The sequence below is a fragment of the Macaca mulatta genome, chromosome 6, assembly GCF_049350105.2.
Source record: "Macaca mulatta isolate MMU2019108-1 chromosome 6, T2T-MMU8v2.0, whole genome shotgun sequence".
Taxonomy (NCBI): domain Eukaryota; kingdom Metazoa; phylum Chordata; class Mammalia; order Primates; family Cercopithecidae; genus Macaca; species Macaca mulatta.
In genome coordinates, this window is record NC_133411.1 from 29,975,147 (window position 1) to 29,998,610 (window position 23,464).

At 34.9% G+C, this 23,464-nt stretch overlaps 1 non-coding gene across 1 annotated transcript; it reads left to right on the plus strand.

Annotated features, from left to right (window-relative positions):
- Positions 1–467: 467 nt before the first annotated feature.
- LOC114679122 (U6 spliceosomal RNA) lies at positions 468–574 on the plus strand. The gene has a single exon (XR_003730801.1). It is a non-coding gene; the product is annotated as a U6 spliceosomal RNA (small nuclear RNA).
- The last annotated feature ends 22,890 nt before the right edge of the window (positions 575–23,464 follow it).

The window sequence follows — 23,464 nt, forward strand, 5'->3', positions numbered from 1 at the left end:
ATAGTAGATATCCATATAGGTTTTACAGTTAATGAAAGAACATTGATGGATATTATGAATAATTTTTGCCAATAAATTTGAAATTTCAGATGAAATTTACAAATTAGTTGAAAGTTAAAATTTACCAAAATAGGTACAAGAAAAAAAAATCTAAAAATTATCTTGTATGTAACATAAATTAACATTTTTATTAAACACTTTCCTCAAAGAAAATTCCAGCACTGTGTAAGTGCAAAGACACAACTCTATTTCACAAGTCAGAAAAATGCCTTTATTTCATGTTAGTCTTAATTAAATTGAGTGAGCATAGAATTTTTAATTGGCTATTATGTTATATCAACAAATGGAAGATATTTAACTCTTCCTTAGTTTCCATTGTTGCTGTTGAAAAATCAGCTTTCAGTGACTTGTTCCTACGATGTTAATCTATTTTTTTCTCTCTCTATTAATGTTAAGATTATTCTTTTGTACTTGCTTTGACAGCACACACAGTAACATTTGCAATGTACAGGGAAGATTAACTGACCTGCTGCACAAAGATGACACACAAATTTGTGAAGATGGTTCTTTTTATTTTCCTTAAATTTTAGGTAATTTCCCAATGATGTATATTTTCTATTTTTTTCAAAGTCTTTGTCAATTTTCATAGTTTCCAGGTTTCTGCCAAAATTTTGCAGTTTGACTTCTATCTCACTCTAAATAAAAGCATGATTGCTTTATAGTATGTGTCTGATAAATGTAAAAATTTTCCTGTTGAATTCTTCTATTGTTTATCCTGTCTTTTGTTTCCTATTTATGTTGACTTGTAGACTAAAGGTCCTCATTATTTTGGCTGGATGCTAGACATTATGGTTTAAATTTATTTTTAGAAAAGCAATGTTTGATGTATAGGGTTTTTAAAATCTCTCCTAAGAGAATTATTTTATTCTGTCATTTACTTCGTGTCACTAACAATAGATTATCATTTTAATCTAAACACATGGCTAGAGATTTTGAAAGCAGATATATTCTACTTCTGGCTCACCCTACATTTTTTTTTTTTTTTTTTTGAGACGGAGTCTCGCTCTGTCGCCCAGGCTGGAGTGCAGTAGCTGGATCTCAGCTCACTGCAAGCTCCGCCTCCCGGGTTTACGCCATTCTCCTGCCTCAGCCTCCCGAGTAGCTGGGACTACAGGCGCCCGCCACCTCGCCCAGCTAGTTTTTTGTATTTTTTAGTAGAGACGGGGTTTCACCGTGTTAGCTAGGATGGTCTCGATCTCCTGACCTCGTGATCCGCCCGTCTCGGCCTCCCAAAGTGCTGGGATTACAGGCTTGAGCCACCGAGCCCAGCTACCCTACATTATAAAGTGTAGACATATGTAGTTTCAGTTGGCCTCTCATTGTACCTCTTACAAAGCATGAAATGCTACTAGAGCCAAAGTGGTCGCATGCCAAGCTGATGTCTCTGTATTTTTGTCTTTCCTTCAGTCATGGTCTGATACTTTCAGTTTTCAAATGCAGTGTCTCCAAAACTGAGCCCTTCTTTTCTTCATAACTCTTTGTCCTCTTGTGCTTTACTATTTGGGGAGTGGTGCTAGTCTTTACCTGTCTTATAGAAGCCTATGACTAGAAATCTTTGTTTACTGCCCAAATTGTCACCCCTCTAAAAAAGAAAAAAAAAAAAAAAAGGAAGAAAACTGTGTGAAATCTGTCTTTCATACAAATACTCATGTTTGTTTTCTTTAACTTTGCATAATTATTCTCATTGATTTTCTTATCTTTCAGCTGCTCTAAATGCAAATGTAATTGTGTTCTATCCCAGCTCAAAATCTTGAATAGGTTTTTATTGCATACAAGATGAATACACTCTGTTGATCAATAAAAAAAATAGTTTAGCTTTATACCTTATGAGAAGGTTCCTGAATCTTACTTCCAGTTTAAATCCAGACTCTACCTTTTATTCTGTTTTCTTCTACTATATGCTTATCTTCTCTCTCCTTCAGCTTCCTAACATATACAATGGTACTTACAGTAACTAACATATATTTATGCTCTACTTTCTGCATGTTACTACATGCTACAAAATTGAACACAGATATTACTTCCTGCATGATATATTTATTTATTCCCAAAGTAAAATTTTTTCTGCATGATTTTCCACACTGCTATGCCTTAAAAACGGTCACAATTATTTTTTTTAATTTTAAAAATTATATTTATAGCAAAGTCTACTTGTATATTTATGTATGGATTCTAAGGCAAAGTTGAATAAAAGTTTAAGATGAAAACTCACACAGTATTCTAGCTTGACATAGTCCTCTTTGGGGTATTCAGTGATTGCACTGAATGTATGATTTAGCTCTGCTCTGACACTCAGAAGCACAGCTAGACATTCAATTTTCTGTCTGAGCTCTTACAGCATGATTGTCTCTCTCTCTTTTAGAATACACTAGGCATAATACCAAGCTGTTGAATTTTACATGTTTTTCTATCCTGACCACTTTATACTAGAAAGTCCTAATAAATGTCTATTGAAAAAGTGCATGAATGAGTGAATGAATGAAGCTCCAGAAGAGACAAAGCCAAAATGAAAAGCCAAGACATTTTTGCATTCACAAGCTAGAATTATGTCTTACATATTTGAAGAGACTTGAAAAAATTCTCTTCCAGTCTTGCTTCCATTTTCACCTTTTGGAGTTAAAAAACTGAAGTCTGGACTCATTACATTAATTTCTTTAAAAATTACTAACTGAGGTTCTATTACTGTATACACAAGGCACTATGTTAAGTGATTTTCAAATTAAATGTTAAGAAATATTTTCTGCCCTTGAGGGGGGATTGGGAAGCTGCAAATGAGAAACTATTTTCTAACCTAATAAGACCTGACCTCTTTATATTTCTTTTACATTGTAAGTACAAACTGGCCATCATCTTCAGGCTCATCTCTTTCTTGCAATTATCAGACACAGCTAGGAGCAATTAGCTGACATTTTAAATATTTTACATGTGCATTCCCATAGTCAAACTCAAATGTTCATTTCATATAGTTTCCATGTTTCAACTTTTCTGGTTGTAGTTGTGCCAGTTGCTTTGCTACTGCATGCCAGAGGTTACCATTTTATCATCCTCCAATAACATTTCCCTTGCCGTTTTACAGCCTTCACTACTGACAGACTTTGCTGCATTTTTCAACTTCTGTCCACTAAAAGTTATAAAGTGAATGCCAAATATTTTAGATGTTTTGTTATGGCAGCATCCCACACTAGAACAATTTCTGATGCAGTGGTTGCTGCATAGCAAAACTTCTGAAACTCAGTGCCCAAAGAGAGAAAAACAGTACCTGTTTTGTTCATACAAATACATAGATGAACTGGAAAGTATTCTGTCTGGCACTATGTGAAGAATCCAGCAGCCTCAACTGGGATTATTCCAGATCAGCCAGCTTACCAACACAAAATTTAAGAGAGTCCAGACAAAATCAACAGGACCATTTGCATGACCCACAGTTAACTGCCAGCTTCTAAGAGAACTGAGTAGAAATTTTCAAGAGCTGTGCATGTGACCTTTTGACTTATATGTAATTGTTAGGAATTGTTTTAAGTTACTGATATTTAGGAGACTTTGTTTTACAGCAATGGCTAACTAATTCATTATTGAAATTGAAACATTTTGAAAACATTTTTATTCTTTAATAAAAGTTCCTAAAATTAGAGGCTAATGCATAATAAAACAACATCATCAGCAACAATAATACAAACAAAATAGGCCTGTAATAAATATTTAATTGGGAGGCTGGGCGCGGTGGCTCACGCCTGTAATTCCAGCACTTTGGGAAGCCAAGGCAGGTGGATCACTAGGTCAAGAGATCAAGACCATCCTGGCCAACATGGTGAAACCCCATCTCTACTAAAAAAAAAAAAATACAAAAATTAGCTGGGAGTGGTGGTGCGTGTCTGTAGTCCCAGCTAGTCTGGAGGCTGAGACAGGAGAATCGCTTGAACCCGGGATGCAGAGGTTGCAGTGAGCTGAGATCGCACCACTGCACTTCAGCCAGGCAACAGAGAGACACTCTATCTCAAAAAAAAAAAAAAAAAAAATTAATTGGTGAATGTATTGGCCAACATAGCAGTCTTGAGAGGGGTTTAGAGAAGAAAATAAAACTATAGTTTAATAATCATACCTTATAAAATAAAGATTTGCCCAAATGCCTACATGTTAAAAGGCATTTTGATAAAACACAAACCCAAATTAAGATAAAAATTTTTGATAAAGTACCAATAGATATATAATTTTTAACATAATGATATATTTAACATGCTGAAATATTTCTACCAAGGGTATTTCTAGGCATTTTAAATATTTAAGTGAAAGTAAAGACTTTACAAAGAAATAAAGTTTAGAAACTATTTTTTAACCATTTATAAACCATAACTATATTATTTTAAAAATAAATCTATTCATAAAAGAAGAAACAATTTTAAAATAGCACATCTCCAAGCCAAAGAACTGACATAAGGGGTTTGCATATTTTGGATCCTGATTTGTCTCCAACATGTAGTATTTGGCCTACTACACAGTAAGTGCTTAATCCTTTTTTAGTTGAATAAATAAATCAATTATAAATAATGAAAAAAAAGAAAGCCATGAAATACTGGGTAATTTTTTGTCTCTTTTCTGGGAGACGGCTAAAAATTGGTGTTTAGTTATACCTAATATTTTCAGGAATGTGGAGACAAAAAAAAATCTTTTCTTTTTTTTTGTTTGAGACGGAGTCTTTCTCTGTCACCCAGGCTGGAATGCAGTGGCATGATCTCAGCTCACTGCAACCTCCACCTCCTGGGTTCATGCTATTCTCCCACCTCAGCCTCCAGAGTAGCTGGGACTACAGGCGCCTGCCACCACACCAGGCTAATTTTATTTTTGTATATTTAGTAGAGACGGGGTTTCACTGTGTTAGCCAGGATGGTCTTGATCTCCTGACCTCATGATCTGCCCGCTTCGGCCTCCCAAAGTGTTGTGATTACAGACGTGAGCCTCCGTGCCTGGCCTCAATAAATATTTTTTATGTATGGCAGACATTTAGTAAAACTCTTTAAATTTCTCAAGGCAGAGTGTACTTTTATGGAATGCATTAGTCACTAGTTACTTTCTAGGTGAAAGAAAAATTAAGCTTAGTTCAATTTAATAACATTTTTTGATGTTTTTGTAATTATAATTTGATAGCTACAAATTCTATTTCATTATAATTTCCTGTATATATTAACACAATATTTACATCATTAGAATTCAATTGAATTTAAACACGTTTATTAACACATATAGTATAGACTTTTCAATAAAACTTCTAGTGCAATGTTTCCTAGAAAAGATTACAACTGTCTTTAGATTATTATTTATACATATGCTGAGTAGAAATAGCTGACTGAAACACGATGAGTGTTATGCATCTAATTTTGAACATGTCAACTTAAATTTCCTCATAATTTATCCTTTTACGTTATCCTAAAGCATGTTTTATTCATGGATTCACATAGCACTGTATCAGTTCACAATAATTAATAGAATATTTATAACAATCTGGAAAACTTACAAAATGTAATGTGCTTGCAAATTCTGTTTCTGCATGAAAAATGTTAATAATGTTATCAGGAAAATAAATCATGGAAGCAAAAACACTGCATTTGTTACCTGATAAAGACTCAAGTTATTATCATACTTACAAATACAACCTCAGGACTGTCTCTTAACTGGTTGATGAGAGTCACTCCCAAACAATAACTCTATACTTATAATGTTTTCACCAACTAGGCAAGTTGGGCTTACACAATGTGGTTCACCTTGAAAATAAACAGTGCACAGCTGGCCACAGTTATCTATTACAGCAAAATTATCCCTTTCGCTAGCATTTATTAAGAGCCTAGTTACATAAGTCATTTTGTTCTTGGTATTATAAAACTACTTAAAAACAACAGAAGATGTCAAAAGTTCCCACCATCCTCTCTACAGCCATCAAAGGTAATTAATATTTTAGCTAGACTGAACTAAGTCATAAAGCAATAGGTAAAAGCATTTTTGTGTTTTGTCCCTTATGAAATAATATACGTGTACCAGAGGAGAAGACATAGAAAGTGCACAAAAGTACAAAGAATAAATTCACTAGAATACAGTCATCCAGCAACAGTCATAGTTAATACATCTCCAGGATTTTTTTCTGTTTTAGTATTTGAGATAATAGTATATATTACGTCATAAATATATCTTACGTAATTAATATTATAATGAATTTCAATATAAGAAAGATTTCTAAAAGTGAATGTTTATTGCAAAATTCATAAAGCTGTATAGCATGGAGGTTAAATTCACACTAAGAAGTCAGTTGGAGGGTGTCATTCCTTACTCTATCTCCGCCAGATAAGTGTGTGAGCTTGGACAAACAGCTCAACCTTTATCTTTACTATAAAATGGAATAAAGTAGTTCCCATTTCACAGGATTGTTACAAGGAGGAAACTCACTAACTCATGCAAAGTTTTTGAAGTATATATTGTTAAATCAAAATATTTTAGTTATTCTTTTCAGGCTGTTACTCTATATTTTCAAATGGCTTTCCCAAAAGAGTGAACATTCCATTCAGAAGTGAACTTATCAGTATCAATTGGGTACACACACACACACACAGAGAGAGAGAAAGAGAGAGAGAGACTATTGGCTGTATACATAAGTGTGGGAATAATAAAATAATAAAATTTTAAAATACCTTAATCATAGCTTTCTTTATGTCATGAAAATAGAGCTGAGACAGAAAAAAAACCCTGGAAAAGGCAATAAAACATGAGGTCAACAGAACACTACTTATAACCAAGCACTATGGAATCCTCACTCTTTAGATATCTCTGGATAAACCATAATTAGATCTACATAATTTTAAATGAAGTCCTTTGCATTCTTCCTCAGGCGTGTCTACCCATTCAGTGTCAATCAGCCCAAATTCACACTATCCAAGTTGCTGGAGGATCCAGAGATTTCAGTCTGTAACTATTCTGAAATTGCCTGAACATTTTATGCCATTAGGCATGAGTCTCGCTCTCCATTATGCTCTGTGAATTTTATTTATAGAGAAAAGCCTGGCCTCCATTCTTGCTGTCAGAGGCACGTTGGGCTTTAGTGCCTAATAAACAGAACAGTGTGTTGACATGCCCATGTTCATGCAGAAGGCTATCTGATCCACTGTCTCTATATTGTTCAACACATTGTCAGGTTCACTTTTTAATTACCCATCACAGAGGTTTTGTCTTTCTTGGCTGGAGATTCAATTTCTCATACCACTCTCAGGAAGATTTCCCACAATGCCAAATTCATCTACACGAGTCCAAATTAAGTTTGCAAATGCCTTAATTAAGGAACGATTGAGGCCCATTGAGTACCAGTGGCCCTACTTGAGGGTGGATATTATTACCGAAAAAGATTTCACTTAAACATGTTGTTAACTCATACATACTGTGTGGCTGATAGATTCATAATTTTTCAGTTTGTGAAATGACTCCAATTCAACCTAGCTTAACTTTTCTGAGCTGAGATTAATTTAGTTTACCGATATTTTAAATTTTATGAACATTATGACCACATCTTTTACATGCAAAAATAGACTTCCTACCATGGACTCTAATTGAATTCTGTTACTGCATATTTGGTAAAGGTTGTAGACTTATGAAGCACAGGGTAATAATTTTTAGGATTTTTTTTTTTTTTTTTTTTTTTTTTTGAGACAGAGTTTCTCTCTTGTCACCCAGGCTGTAGTGCAATGGTGGAATCTCAGCTCATGCAATCTGCGCATTCTGGGTTCAAGTGATTCTCCGGCCTTAGCCTCCTGAGTAGCTGGGATTACAGGCATGCGCCACCCTACCCAACTAATTTTGTATTTCTAGTAGAGATGGCGTTTCTCCATGTTGTCCAGGCTGGTCTCAAACTCTCAACCTCAGGTGATCCACCTGCCTCAGTCTCCCATAGTGCTGGGGTTACAGGCGTGAGCCACTGTGCCCGGTCAATGACCCATTTTTGAATGGTTTCTCATTGGCATGAAGGCTTTTCCAGTAAAAATAAAAGTGAAACAACCAAGCAACAATAACTACAACAAACAACAACAAAAGGCAGCAAAAACAAGTAGCAATATCTGGTGTTATCCATCTCCCGAATTCTGGTTTTGATATTTAAAAAAATCTAAATAAGCAGGCCTCATGAGAATGAGAAATATGCCAAAATGTGCTAGTAGATCACGAAGCGTAGTTATGCGTAGTGCCATCCTCTTGCTTCCAATCTCTGCATTCTGGTGACGAAAGTAATTGAACAATATATTGACTTAAGAGTGTAAGAAATTTCCTGCAGGACAGTACTTTTGTTATGTTAGGAGCTAGTCAGACATGAGCCGGGCAGGAGGGCCCCCCCACCCCGCCCCCGCCCCCGCCCCCACCCCCACCCCCACCCCGCCCCCTGTCCCCACCCCCACCCCCACCCTCCAGGAATGTCAGATGACCAGCAGGTGATGGTTCAGCAGCTGTTGTATTGCCTCTCCAAAATGATAGTTGGTCACAGCTGGCACCAGGGAGAGACCATTTCTTGATGGTCTGGCATTTGTCACACTAAAATGATAATTGATGTCAGCCAGTGCCAGGAAGACGCAATTTCCCAAAAGATAAAAACACTTGAAATTGGTAATCAGCAGCTCCCAACAAGTTCTCAGGGCAAGTGAGCTTGAGCACGCGCATTAAGAGACAAAATGGCAGCCCATGAACTTCCAGGGGCATTCCACCAGATAAAGGAAGAAAGCCTTCAGTGAGCATGGGTATAACTTCTTCAACACACTGTGCATGCTCATCTCCCAAGTTCAAGGAGGGCACCGCACAGGCCAGCAGCTCACCCTAAGGGAAGAATTAAGGGAAAAGGGCTTGAGATGCCGGAAGTAGGCCAGCATATAAAGTCCTAGGTTCAAGGATAAATGGGACACTTGACCTCCAAGGTGCACATTTGGGTCGCTTCTAAGTAGGTACCTTCTTTTCTTTCATTCCTGGCCTAAAGCTTTTAAATAAATGTCCATGCCTGCTTTGAAACTTGCTTTGGACTCTTTTTCTGCCTTATGCCCATCGGTCAATTTCTTTCTTCTGAGGAAGCAAGAATTGAGGTTGCTGCAGATCCATACAGATTCGCTGCCAATAACTCAGTCGCCACTCAACACTTTTCACCTTGAAAGATACTTCTTTCTTTAGATGCCACTACCTCCAAGTTTTCAGAAGACCACTTATCTTTCTGTACATTCAGCTGCTTCTGGTTTGTGACATAAAACAGTAAAACCATTTAACCCATGAGAATCAGCATATTGCTTTACATTTTTCATTCTGAATTCTACTCTTTGTTTATGGGTGGAATGCCTCGGATGGTGGGACTGCAAGCAGCAACACATGAAATTAAGAAAATTAAATGTACAATGTGTGCATTACCAGTGATACAGATTATTTTTTCATCCCCTCATTTCCTACTTCTATAACGGAATTTACCCAATGTCATCGACGCACTGCTTTCAAGAAAGTGACTAACCCCTTTAGGTTATGATGTCTTACATTGAGTTCTGTAATAGGCACCTAGAATAGGAAATTCACAGGCCAAACTTTATGGAGGAAAGTACAAAACATTGAGCTCATATACAGTCCTTCAGCAAACCTGTCCACAGAGTTCATGAACCCTTTGAGTAACCCCTTGGATTGTGAAAGAAAGAAGCTGACTGATATACATAAGACAAATTATGAAGAACCTCTTCTGCAGTAAGGACTTTGGAACGCATTTACATGAATGTCAGATAGGCAGTCATGCAGGCAGTGATATTCAAACCCTGCTGGGACACATGAGAATGGGCCTTGAGCCTGGAACATTCTTACACAGTAAAGAAGAGCTCTCATACCTTGTGCTGAGTTTATGTGTGGGAATATCTCTTCCTGTTTCAGACTCAATGTGTATCTTTTGTTCTGCTTAAGCATGTGTGCCATATGGCTCCTGGCCAATCCCACTACTACAACCATTCTGGACAGGAGGTAGGGTCCCTCACCTGCAGAATGAGGCAGCGCTTGGAGACTATCATTCTATGTGAGCTGTGGAATGAGAATCGCTGGCTGTGGGAAACCAACAGATACCATTGTAGCTAATCTTGATCTGATCATCCTCCAGTAGAATGTTGTTCCATCCAATCCCTTTCCATCCAATGCCTGTGTGAGTGGTGTCTTTCTTGGTGACTTTGAACCACAGAGTGGACTGACATCCTTGAGACTGTGGCTCCTGGAGGAGCAGGACTCCTCCCCTGAAAGTGATACAAAGTATCACTAGTTTACACTGGTACACATATTTTAAGACTTTGGATCAATTTCAAGAGAGCCACTCACATACCTTTTTTAAAAATCTACCATATTTAGTTCCAAATTATTTCCTAAATTATTACCAAGATATTACTATTTTGTAGCGTATATTCAGACTGTCTCTCTTTTTTTTTTTTTTTTTTTTTTTTTTGAGACAGAGTCTTGCTCTGTCGCCCAGGCTGGGGTGCAGTGGTCGGATCTCAGCTCACTGCAAGCTCCGCCTCCCGGGTTTAGGCCATTCTCCTGCCTCAGCCTATTTTTTAGTAGAGACAGGGTTTCACCGTGTTAGCCAGGATGGTCTCGATCTCCTGACCTCGTGATCCGCCTGTCTCGGCCTCCCAAAGTGCTGGGATTACAGGCTGTCTCAAAAAAGGAGGGGGGTTGGAGAGAGAGGCAGTGAAATGAACTGCTCGATGCTCTGCTGACTGAGAGGATATTTTTTTCTTTACTCTGTTTGGGGCCAGCCCTTAATGGATTGAGGCACCTTGGAAGTCCACTTTCAACTCTTTCCACATCATTGAGCAAAGCTGTCTGTAACACAATAAGATCCTTATTAACCTTCCTCAAAGGAAATTTTATGGTCTTCTATAATAGGAAAAACTCCATCTCTTCTATACCACCTATACATTTTTATTTCCCTGAATACATTCTTCTCATACACACCATGATGCAAATTTGCCTGTGGTTACATGCTTACTTTATGATTTCCTAGGTTCCCACTAATTTTATGTTCCTTAAAGCAGGGATGGGCTTGGTTTATCTAACCACTGGCTTTCTTGCACAAAATGCTAAGAGTTCAACATACATTTTATACATTTATGAAAAAAGATGAATACAATAAATCCTATCAGACAACAAATGAACCACACGCATAAGGGAAATCATTCCATTTTTTTCTCTTAACATTTCTTTCATCTATAGAATATTCTAACTTGAGAATTGAAAAGATCCACATAAGTTGTTTTGAGATAATTCTCATCATGTGTTCTGATAACATCCCCAGTCCTTCCATTTCCCATATCCTTGCACAACTTCAGCCATGGAATCTTAATTTTACACAATGACGTTTCACAAGAGATTGTCTTTGACGATAGTTCTATTTTTTTTTTTGTAATATATCTTTTTAAATTTAAGCATACTTTTGGACTTACATAAAAGTTGCAGAATGTCCATAAATCCTACTCCCAGAGTCCTCAACTTTAAAGTCTTACTTTACTATCATACATGTGTTTATTACTAATATTTTAAAACCAAATGTATAGTCCTAGGATAAACAAAGACAGGAACAGGCTGAGTCACTACTTTCCCTCCTTACCTTTGCATTTCAGTGTTAATCATCACAAAATGATAACCGAAGTACAGAGAAAGGTAATTATCTGAGCAGCATCGGTGGATATTCTGCATTTTCCAATTTAATAATTTTCTTTAAACTTAATATATAACAAAGGGTTTAATAATAGTTACTGTTGGGAAAAACACTGCTTTCAGTTACCAGAAACTCACAAAGCTGAAATATTAAAATACTGGAGATTCAATTAAGAAATGCTATTTGGTATCTCTTAATATTTATTATCACTCTACAAAAATGGTTCAGTCTGAGAGTATAAATGGAAAAAGATAGAATTGTATCAGCAGGACAGTGATCATAAACAGCCTCCTACAACTAACAGCATGTTATATTTACTCAGTGCAGTTTTTAACGTTATTTTTAAAAGAACAATTCTTCAAGGACAGTTGCTTGTAATGTATATGGCATGAATCATACACTCTCATAATTGGAGTTTATGGACTTTTTTGAAAAATAAATGCACTCATATACATATTCATTTAAATACACAAGTTTTCTTTTTTTTTTTTGAGACGGAGTCTCACGCTGTGTCACCCAGGCTGGAGTGCAGTGGCGCGATCTCGGCTCACTGCAAGCTCCGCCTCCCAGGTTCACGCCATTCTCCTGCCTCAGCCTCCGAGTAGCTGGGACTACAGGCGCCCGCCACCACGCCCGGCTAGTTTTTTGTATTTTTAGTAGAGACGGGGTTTCACCATGTTAGCCAGGATGGTCTCGATCTCCTGACCTCGTGATCCACCCGCCTCGGCCTCCCAAAGTGCTGGGATTACAGGCTTGAGCCACCGCGCCTGGCCTAAATACACAAGTTTTCATAAAAACTACTTACTCTCTAAGGTCAAGCTTGCTAAAAGCACAAGCTTAAGGGGCTACATTGCATTATTGGACTACATATGTGATTTTACAAGCACATGATTTTAAGATTACCTCTTTAACATTAGAGCTACCATGAGATATTTTTAAATTAACCACACTGGCTCCTAATTGCATTTCTCAAAATTCAGTAAAACGTCACATACTGTAGAGGACACAGGAGCTCTGTGTCTACCAACTAGTCAATCTGATCAAACTTGTGTAGAGGTGAACTTAACTAGCTTAGTTCCTTTGGTTGTTGATGGGGAACTGAAAAGCAAAAACACTGAGACATTTTAAGAAGGCAACACAAAAATTAGGGGGTAAAATAGAATAGAAAGTAAACATCTTACTTCTAATGTCTCTGAAGGCTTTCTTCACCTTTCATTTTAATGTTACATATTAAAAAGTCGTTGGGGCTGGGCACGGTGGCTCACGCCTGTAAACCCAGTACTTTGGGAGGCCGAGATGGGTGGATCATGAGGTCAGGAGATCGAGACCATCCTGGCTAACACGGTGAAGCCCCATCTCTAATAAAAATATAAAAAGATTAGCTGGGCTTGGTGGCGGATGCCTGTAATCCCAGCTACTCAGGAGACTGAGGCAGGAGAATAGTGTGACTCTGGGAGGTAGAGCTTGCAGTGAGCCAAGATTGCGTCACTGCACTTCAGCCTGGGTGACAGAGCCCGACTCTGTCTGGAAAAAAAAAAAAATTCATTGGTTGGCTAATTTGAAATGTATACTCTATCAAAGGGAAGAAATATTTTCTCGAACTTTTTAAAGATAAAGTGTTGTGTTCCTACGCTTAGCTCAAAATTTGAAATTAGTAAGTAGTAGGGAACAAATCAATGCTGTTTCATAAAGAAGCTTGATATCACCACCAAATTGCAATTTATGCTTTAAAGTCATATAAAGCATAATAATTTTTTAACTATATGGATCCATGAATATTGCCTTTGATGAGTTAAAGTGAAATAGGCAAATATTTTTAATAGAACACAAATAACTGTTACCTCTACAGGAAAAACATGAATAGTAAACTATATTCAGATTAAGAATCGGTTTGCCTTAAAGACACCATTAAAAGAGAGGAGACATTTGTAACACATACATTTGATAAATGTATACAACATATACAAAAAAAGTTTTGCCAATCTAGAAGAGGAAAAAAAATCATATAAAAATTGGTAAAAAATTTGAAATGACCCTTTATAGAACAGGGCTTCAAAAAGCTCAATAGAAACATGAAAAGTTACTCAACTCCATTAGCCACTAGGAAAAAATAAATTAAACCTTATATGTGGTACCTATCATAACTCATGCTGCAAAACATCTATAATGAAAAATAAGACAATGGAACTAAGTGTTTAAGAGAATGTCTAACAAGCGTAGCTGTTATATTCTGCTGTTGGTAAAAGGTGAACTTATACAAACACTATGAGTCAGAAATTTAACTGTTTAGTTTATATCAAGAAAAATATCTGACTGTGCATGGTGGCTCACGCTTATAATCCCAGCATTTTGGGAGGCTGAGATGGGCAGATCACGAGGTCAGGAGATTGAGACCATCCTGGCTAACACGGTGAAATCCCATCCCTACTAAAAATATAAAACAAAACAAAACAAAACAAAATTACCCGGACGCGGTGGCAGGCGCCTGTAGTCCCAGCTACTTGGGAGGCTGAGAAAGGAGAATGGCAGGAACCAGGGAGTGGGAGCTTGTAGTGAGCCAAGATCACGCCACTGCACTCCAGCCTGGGCTACAGAGTAAGACTCTGTCTCAAAAAAAAAAAAAAAAAAAAAAACCAGAAAAACTTCCAAAATAATGTATTCACATATTCAGCAAAAGACAAGTCAAAAATATTAATGGAACCATTTTTCATACTCACAATTAAGAGAAAATTCAGTACCCACAACCAGCAGAATGGTTACATTAATGATGATATATGTATTGAAATATTATATGGCAATGAAAGTAAGTGAATTATTACTAACTAAAACAATTTAACAACGACTTAATCTTAAAAAGTTTAGCTAAATAAACCAGACACAAAATAGTGACACCACACACACACACACACACACACACACACACACACACACACAGAGTTAAAAAACAGGCAAAAGATAAATCTATGGTGTTGGAATTTAAAGTGTTTATGACCATGCATGGTGGCTCACACCTATAATCCCAGTGCTTTGGGAGCCCTAAGTGGGAGAGGCTCACTTGAAACCAGGAGTTCAAGAACAACCTGGTTAACATAGTGATACTGCAGCTCTTAAATTAAAAATAAAAATAAAAATTAGCTAGGCATGGTGGCACACACCTGTAGCCCTCAGGAGGCTGAGGTGGGAGGATCCCTTGAGCCCAGGAGTGAGTTTTGCTTGCACCACACTACAGTACAGCTTGGGCAATAGAATGGGATCCTGTCACTATTTTTTTTTTTTAAATAGTGTTTATTTTTGGAATAGGCTGATGATTAAAATGGTGCATAAGGGGGCTTTCTGGAAAGCCGGTAATATTTATTTCTTAATATGGAAGATTTCAATATATAATCTGATTGCATATAAAATGTAATCAAAGTTCATAGCTACATAAATGCATGAATACACATCAGAAAGTTAATATCTTTTGACAAGTGGAAGTAAATGTACATGGTCAAAATGCAGCAAATTACAAGTAAGAGTGGAATGAGGTACCCTAAACAAATCCATATTGGAAATAAAAACAACATCCTTCTTCAAATTTCAGGAAAGGCTTGCATGAAAATAGAGGACAGAACTATGATTATTGAGGTAAATTACAGAAACCAGATTTGTTTCAAAATAAGCAATTCTAGCTACCAGAGCTGTTCAGAAATTGAATAAAATATCACCTTGATACATGAGCCACCAAAATCATCAAACTTATTAAAAATAGTTAATCTTCATTTTTCTGAGTTTTTATCCAGTCATTTATTTTCTTTTGTTTTATTTCATTTCCTTGCAACAATTACTTACTGAGAATTCATTGGTGCTACATATTTTTCTAAGAGTATCCTGTATACTGGATTTTTTTTATCGGCACAAATGTAGACTAAGTAATATTTTTTATTATTTGTTTTAACTCGAGAATAGATGGTTGTGTTAAGAAAATATATTCAATTATACTTGTACATATATTAAATATAATTAAATATTCCATTATCCTAGTAAAGGAAGGCAGATTTTCTTTAGGATCAACAAAGACCACTGTAAAGGGGTCCTGCAGAGGAGGATAGGGATTGGGTTTAACTCTGAATACAGCTTGGGCAGGTAAAAAATTATAGCCAAGGAGCAGATTGGGATTCATTAGAGGGAAAATTGCAGAGAGAAAATATCGAGGGCAAGGGGTTTCTGGCTAAACTGACTTACGGAATTCTTGTTGAAAACCAGCCAGGGGATCAGAAAGCGCCTAGAGGACAGCGGAGGATGATGAACCTGATCAGATATTCAGATGATCAGATATTAAAGGTGGGGAGTTCTTGTTAAACTGATTTAGTGAGGTTCTTTGTTAAAACTAGATTTTATAAGGAAGCGCACAGATGGGTCTAGAAGACATCTCAGAAGTTTAAAATTTGGCCAAGAAATGAATTTTTGTCAATAGTCAAACTAAGGTGTGACATACTAGAGTGTTAAATGTATGTGTTGTGGTTTCAGTCTCTCAGAATTTGAAATCTCTGTCTCCACAGTGTACTGGCTTAGTGACCTGGCAAATTTAATCCAATATTCTCTCTCTCAGTTTCCTCAACTGTCAAATATGGATAAAATGGTAACTACTGAATAATGTTTTTCTAAAAATTAAACATTTTATAAATAAAACCATTGAGGTATTCCTGGCTACTTCAAAAGCATCAGATATGTTAACACTGTAAATAATATTAATGTTTCTTATTTTGTTTAGGCAGGTGATATATTTAAAGACAGACAGGTCACATATTTAAAAATTTCAAGAATACTTATTTTCATATTCATAATGCTACACAGGTAAATGTATATTTGTTCTAGTTCAGATGAAAGTATGTGTAAAAATTTAAAATAAATTCATAAAAATAAATTATTATTTTAAAAGAATCTTAGAGACAACCATTTTCATTTTAATTATACTACTCTTATGTAAAAATTAGACCATACTTTTTGGATTGATTCATGCATCTTGGATGTCCCGCCTCCCTCACTGCACTATACCGTTATATGTTTCAAAGTTCTGTGATACCCAGTAGACAACTTTTGTCCTTTGCCATCCGAAGTTATTCAGCTATGTTTCTTATTTCATGGGTCAGTTACTTTCTTTGTTCTCCATCCATGAAGGATAAACCCAACATTTCTTACTGGATTGGAGGCAAGTGGTGGGATTCTTAACTGTATTGTGGATCTTGGCTTGTCACAGATGAATTGCTTCTCTTTGATACAACCTGAGCAATCTATCTAGTATGTGGAAAAATGTCATCTCTGTGGAAGAAGAAACGCAATTCAGACCAAAGGGAAGCTTCTCTTATTTAAAATGAATGGTGGCTATTGGTGGATGACAAATCCCCAGTTAGTTTAAAGCTGCTAGTTGATTGTCTGTTGAAGGATAAACACAGCTGAAAAAATTTATAAAGACGGTGTAGATGCACCATGGGTAATTCCTCTTACAATAAGTTAAATTACTAAATGTTGATAATATAATAGAAGCATGAAACTGTATTTTTGTTTTCTTTTATAAATCAGGCAAGAGGAAAATGAAGATTTATATTTTTCTAAGTGTGTCAAAAAGAATGGTTTGGTAAATATAGACTTATAAATGTGTTTGGAAAAAGCTGGGCTGAGGGTAATTAAGGTAAGGAGGTTTCTCTCTCTTTTGTTCTTTATCTTGTTCTCTCTCTCTAGGAAAAAGTCCGACTTTATTTCTCTAATGTCATGATATGATCAAATTACAAAATTCCTTTCACTGTTGGTAAATTCATTAATAATGTATCAGTAATATTCATTGAGATTTCTGTAATAACAGTTATTTAGTCATTAAGAATTTAATAAAATAAATGATAGGTTTTGTGGTTGAAAATTACTTTAAGAATAGTTTGTTATTTCCAGCATGTTAGAAATATGATGTAAATAGAAATTTATATTTTTAATAAACTGATTTGCTTCAAGATAAACTAGATATTACTCATAACTATATTTCTCAATGTATTTTTAAAGACTCACGTGTGACTGCAAGAAATAAATATATATATACACTTTCCTTAGACTTAAGAATTGCCTGAAATATTAAAATGTATGAAACAATTTCCTGTTAAAGCACAGCTCTGTATCAGTGAAACTTTATACAACAAACATTAAGTAAATTTTTATGAACGAAGATATTGTGTATGTTTCTAAAAAACTAAATAGCTTGTGATTATGTTTTTCAGAACAATGAGATAAATTATGTTATTTAAAAACATATCTGAAAATTGGAAAAAAAAACCTGCAAAAGTAAAAGAAATACATAAATATCTACAGCAATTGTATTAGTATAAATATTTTATAGAATTAATATTACATTATGCATTTTGAGGTTTGCTTTTAAATGTTATGCTATGCATAAAATTGAAGTGTAGTGAATGGAGAGTATTACAAAAAATTAGTATTTAAAATAGACATTTGTTTTATTGTTTATAATATTCTCTACAATGTCAGATATTATTTTAATTTAAGAGAAAAAAGGGATTTCATAATGCCTGTTGGTTCATAGCATTGGCCAGAGTATGAAATGTGACATTGCATTGAAATATACAATGAATTATTTAAAAAAGATGTTTTAAAATTACCGTTTGTCTTTTGAAATGATGTTAAATACAACCATTGAGCTACATTTATACATTATATAAAAATCATATTTTATGAATTCACATATTTTGAATATATATATATATAACTTAATAACTTACATGGCAATATTTGTCTGCAATATCGAAAGTCTATTGAACAATATTTGTATGCCTTTTATCTTAGAGAAAGATTCTTAAAGAAATCACACAAAGAGCTTAAGTTCTTTTTGTTTGGTTGTTTCTCTAGTTAATATCTTTATAAAATTTCATGGTACACTCTTCCCTTGGTATATGCAGATAAATGGTTTGAGAACCACCCACGGATACAACAATTCATAGATGCTCAAGTCCCTCATGTAAAATGGCATAGTATTTGCATATAACCTACATATATCCTCCTGTATACTTTAAAACTTTTCTAGATTATATGCAATACCTAATACAATGTAAAATGGTTTGTAAATAGTTCTTATACTGAAATTTATTTTGTATTTTTTGTTGTAGTATTTTTATTGTCATATTATATTTTATTATGTCTTCCTAAGAATTTCCAATAAAAACCAACAGGAATAGATGCCATATTCTTAAAATAAATATAATGAAAGTGTGGATTCTGCTACTCAGGAGAGAATCACTCTGGAAGCTAACGTTGGGAGTGGGAGAGTGACTCAAGGCTGCCCAGATTCCCCAGTGACTAATAATTATCAAATTTCTATGCAGACAATGACCAATTTTCAAAGAAGGTGAGTAAGGTGAGCATGTATTTAAATGTCACTAACTCAGTCTTCCTCATACAGGCTAAACACAGGAACTACTATTTAAAAATATAAAAGCATTGTATCACTTTTAACTGCGAATAGTTCTGTTTTAACATGTGGTAATTAATCACACAGATAAGACTGCAAAGAGAATTGTGAACTTGAAATGTCGATTTATGTAAACTCAATGATTTTTTAAAAAACTTTAACCAACAGAAGTTATAGTGGTACACAAAGGAACATTTCTCAAATATATTTTACATTTGCCACAAAATAGGAGCCACCCAAGGATATTAAAGTATTTATTATGTTTTATCAAAAGCTTTCATCAATGGAAATACATATAGAGTAACTTATTTATTTAACTTGTGTTTTAGAATGAATTTATGAAAGTAACTTGTCAAGGTTGATCATGTCTCTTTTACCTAAATGTGTCTGTATAAATTTGAAAATGATTGATTTCATTATTTACATGGCTCTTACATTCACTGAATTGAAATGATATCAAGGCAAACTTATCCAAGTATTAAAACTCGTTTTAAAACTTTGTTTAAAGGTATAGCTTCTGAACTGGTAAAAAAAAAAATGGTGTGTGGGTTTTCTAGTTTCCAGTCCAGCATGTAATTATATTGGAAGTCACCATTCTTTTCTAACCACAAGTATAATGCTGAACAAATTAAAAAATAAATGTCTCTTCTTAGGTCCTTCAGAGAAGTGAAGTTATAGGGCAAACCACTGTCCTCTCCTGAGTTGACAGGCAGACAGGCAGACACAGAATAAATCACACTTTACAAAGGCAGAAAATTCCCAGCAGAAACCTCCATGGTAGCTCAGTAATGCAGTAGAAAAAGCTCAGCTGTCATCGAGGAACTGTGGGATGTTCCTTGTGAACAAGTCTGCACAAAAAAAAAAAAAAAAAAAAAAAAAAAAAAAACAGAAGTTTTCCCCATTTTTGTAAATTTCATCTCCTAAGGCTCTACTAGATTCTCACAGTGAAATTGAGATGAAAAATCTCCTCATTCTCTCCACAAAGGGACAGGGAAAACAACCATTTAGAAATATGCTGGAATATTCTGATTTTTGTTTGTAACCAGATCTGCCCTCAAGAGAAATTATATTACCAGAGTCTAATGTACTGGGGTTGTTTCAACCTAACAGACACGTGGGAAAAGAAATACCCAACCCTAGATGATGCTAGCCTGCCACACAAGGGAAGGAAATACCTAATATCAGCCCACACCAGTCTGTCTGTCCCACCTAAGGTGGGAGAAACACACAGAGACACTTGTGAGGTTCACAGCCAAGGGAACAAATACACTAAAAGACTTAGACCTATTCACAGGACTATAAAATGCTTCCTGTCCTCCCATATTTTACCACATTATAAAAGGCCTACTTATCACAGTTCCTTATCATGTCCGACTACTAAGAAAAAATTACAAGGCATTGGAAAACACACACACACACACACACACACAGTTTGAAGAGACACAGCAAGTATCAGATTTAGACTTGAATATGACAGTTATTGAAATTATCAGACTGGAAATTGAAAACAGCTATAATTTATCTATTAAGGGTGCTAAAGAATGATGTAGACAGCATATAAGAACAAATGGGCAAGGTACATGAAGAAAATAAAAATAGAAGAAAGAATAATAAAATTTCTAGAGATCAAAACATTGTAATGAAAGGAAGAGTACCTATGATAGATTCATTAATAGACCATATATGACTGAAGAATCTCTGAGATACAGGTTATAAGAATAGAAACAAACCTACACATTCTGCACTTGTATCCTGTAACTTAAGGTAAAAACAAACCAAAAAAAGAAAAATAAAGAAAAGAATGGAAACATTCAAAACTGGAAAGCAAAGAGAAAAAAGTGAGCAAATACATATCCAAGAGTGGTGGATTAACAACACAATGCATAACATATGTAATAAAATACCAGAAGAAGAAGAAAGAAAAAGGAAAAGAAGAAATATGTGAATCAATACCGACTGAGAATTCCCTAATTAATGCAAGACAGCAAACCACAGATACAGGCATCTCAGGGAACATCAAGGAGAATAAATGTAAAAACAAACAAACAAAAAACAACAACAAAGCCACTTGAACACATATTCCTATTCAAACTGCAGAGACTCAAAAGTAACATATATATATAAAAAAATAAATACATATAAATATAATATATATGTATATATACACACACATTTAAAGAAGCCAAAAGGGAGAATTAATCTTACCTATAAGGAGCAAAGTAAGAATTAGCTCTGACTTTTCCTTAGAAAACATGTAAACAACACAAAATGAAATGAAGTACTTAATGTTAAGAGGAAAAAAAATCAACCCAGAATTCTGTGTCCTGTGAAATTATCTTTCAAAAGTGAAGGAGAAATAAAGACTTCCTCAGACCCCCCAAAATGAGAGAATTTGTTGCCAGTAATCATAGCTAGAAAGAAATATTAAAAGAAGTTCTTGAGAGAGTAGGAAATTGATATAGGTCAAAACATATATCTACATGAAGAAAGAATAATAATCTAGAAAAGAAATAGATGGAAATAAATAAAACACTTTTATTTGTATGATTCTTAATTAATAAAGTTGTTAACAGTTTGTTCAAAATAATGATAGCAATACCGTTTTTGATTTTGTATGCTTATGCATAAAAATGCATACATATATCTATAAAATAATATTTATGGATACTTTAGTGTAAGTAAAATTAATAACAGCAATAGTAAAAGAGAACAGAGGGGAAATTAGGAATATTTTGCTATTACAGGGTACTCACACTACCCACGAAAGAGTGTAGTGTTATTTAAAAGAAGATTTAGATTAATTGCACATATTTTTCTGTAGAAATAACACAGAAACTGAAAAGCAAATACTGCATGTTCTCACTGATAAGTGGGGGCAAAATAATGTGTATATATGGACATAGAGTGTGGAGTGATAGACACTGGAAACTTGAAAGGGTGGGGAGTTCAAAGGTAGGTAGGTAATGAGAAATTACTTAATGAATATGATGTATATTATTAAGGTGATGGATACACTAAAATCTCAGACTTTATTACTATGCAGTATATGCATGTAACAAAATTGCACTTGTACCTTTTAAATTTATTCAAAATAAATAAATACATAAATGAGGTAGGATAAATGATATGCTAAAAAAGTAAAAAGTGTAATTATATTTTAAAATGCTTAATAAACCACCAATGGCAAAAATAAGTGGAAAACAAAAAAAAAAAAATTATGAGCAAACAACAAAAGCAATGGATTGAAAAATAACAAATATAATAGCATCCTACTATATCCACAAACACATTAAACCCCAATGATCTAAATATATCAACTAAAAACCAATAACTATAAAAGTAAGTCAATAGAGAATACCAACAAAACCAAACAATGGCAATTTACAAAGATCACTAATCTCAATTAGCCTCTAGCCATACTGAGAAAAAACGAAGATCACACATATTACTAATATCAGTAATAAAAAAGGGGGTACAATTAAGATCTCATGGACATCACAAGAGTAATAATACTTTAAACAACTTTATGCCCATATATTTAATAATTTAGATCAAGTGGACCAATTCCTTGAAAGACAGTCTGCCAAAATATACATAACAAGAAATAAAAAACCTGAATAGGCCTATATGTGCTGCAGCAATTGAATCTGTAATTGATAACTGCCCAAGCGAGCATGAGGCCGTTTCACTGGTGAATTCTAATCAACATTTAAGTAAGAAGTAATACCAATTTCTACCATGTCTTTCAGAAGATAGAAGCAGAGGCAATACTTCCTAACGCATTCTATAAGACCAACATAATCCTAATACCCAAACCAGAGAAATACAAGAAAATAAAAATATACACCAATATTTCTCATAATCATAGAAGCAAAATCCCTGAAAAATATTAACACATGCAATCCAACAATGTATAGAAAGAATTACACATCACAACCAACTGCGATTTATCCCGAGTGTGCAAGGCAGGTTCAACATTCAAATATCAGTCCATGTAATACATCAGATCAACAAGCTAAAGTGAAGAAAAGCTCACAATCATATCAGTAGTTGCAGAAAAAGCATGTGACAATATCTAATACCTATTTATGACAAACTATTAGCAAACTAGGAATAGAGGAGAACTTTTTCAACTGATGAACATTTAGAAAAAACAAACAAATAAAAAAGAACACATCACACTGAATGATGAGAAACTGGAAACTTTCCTGCTAAGATCAGGAACAAAGCAAGGATATCCCCTCTCACTACTCCTTTCAACACAATGCTGGATGTCC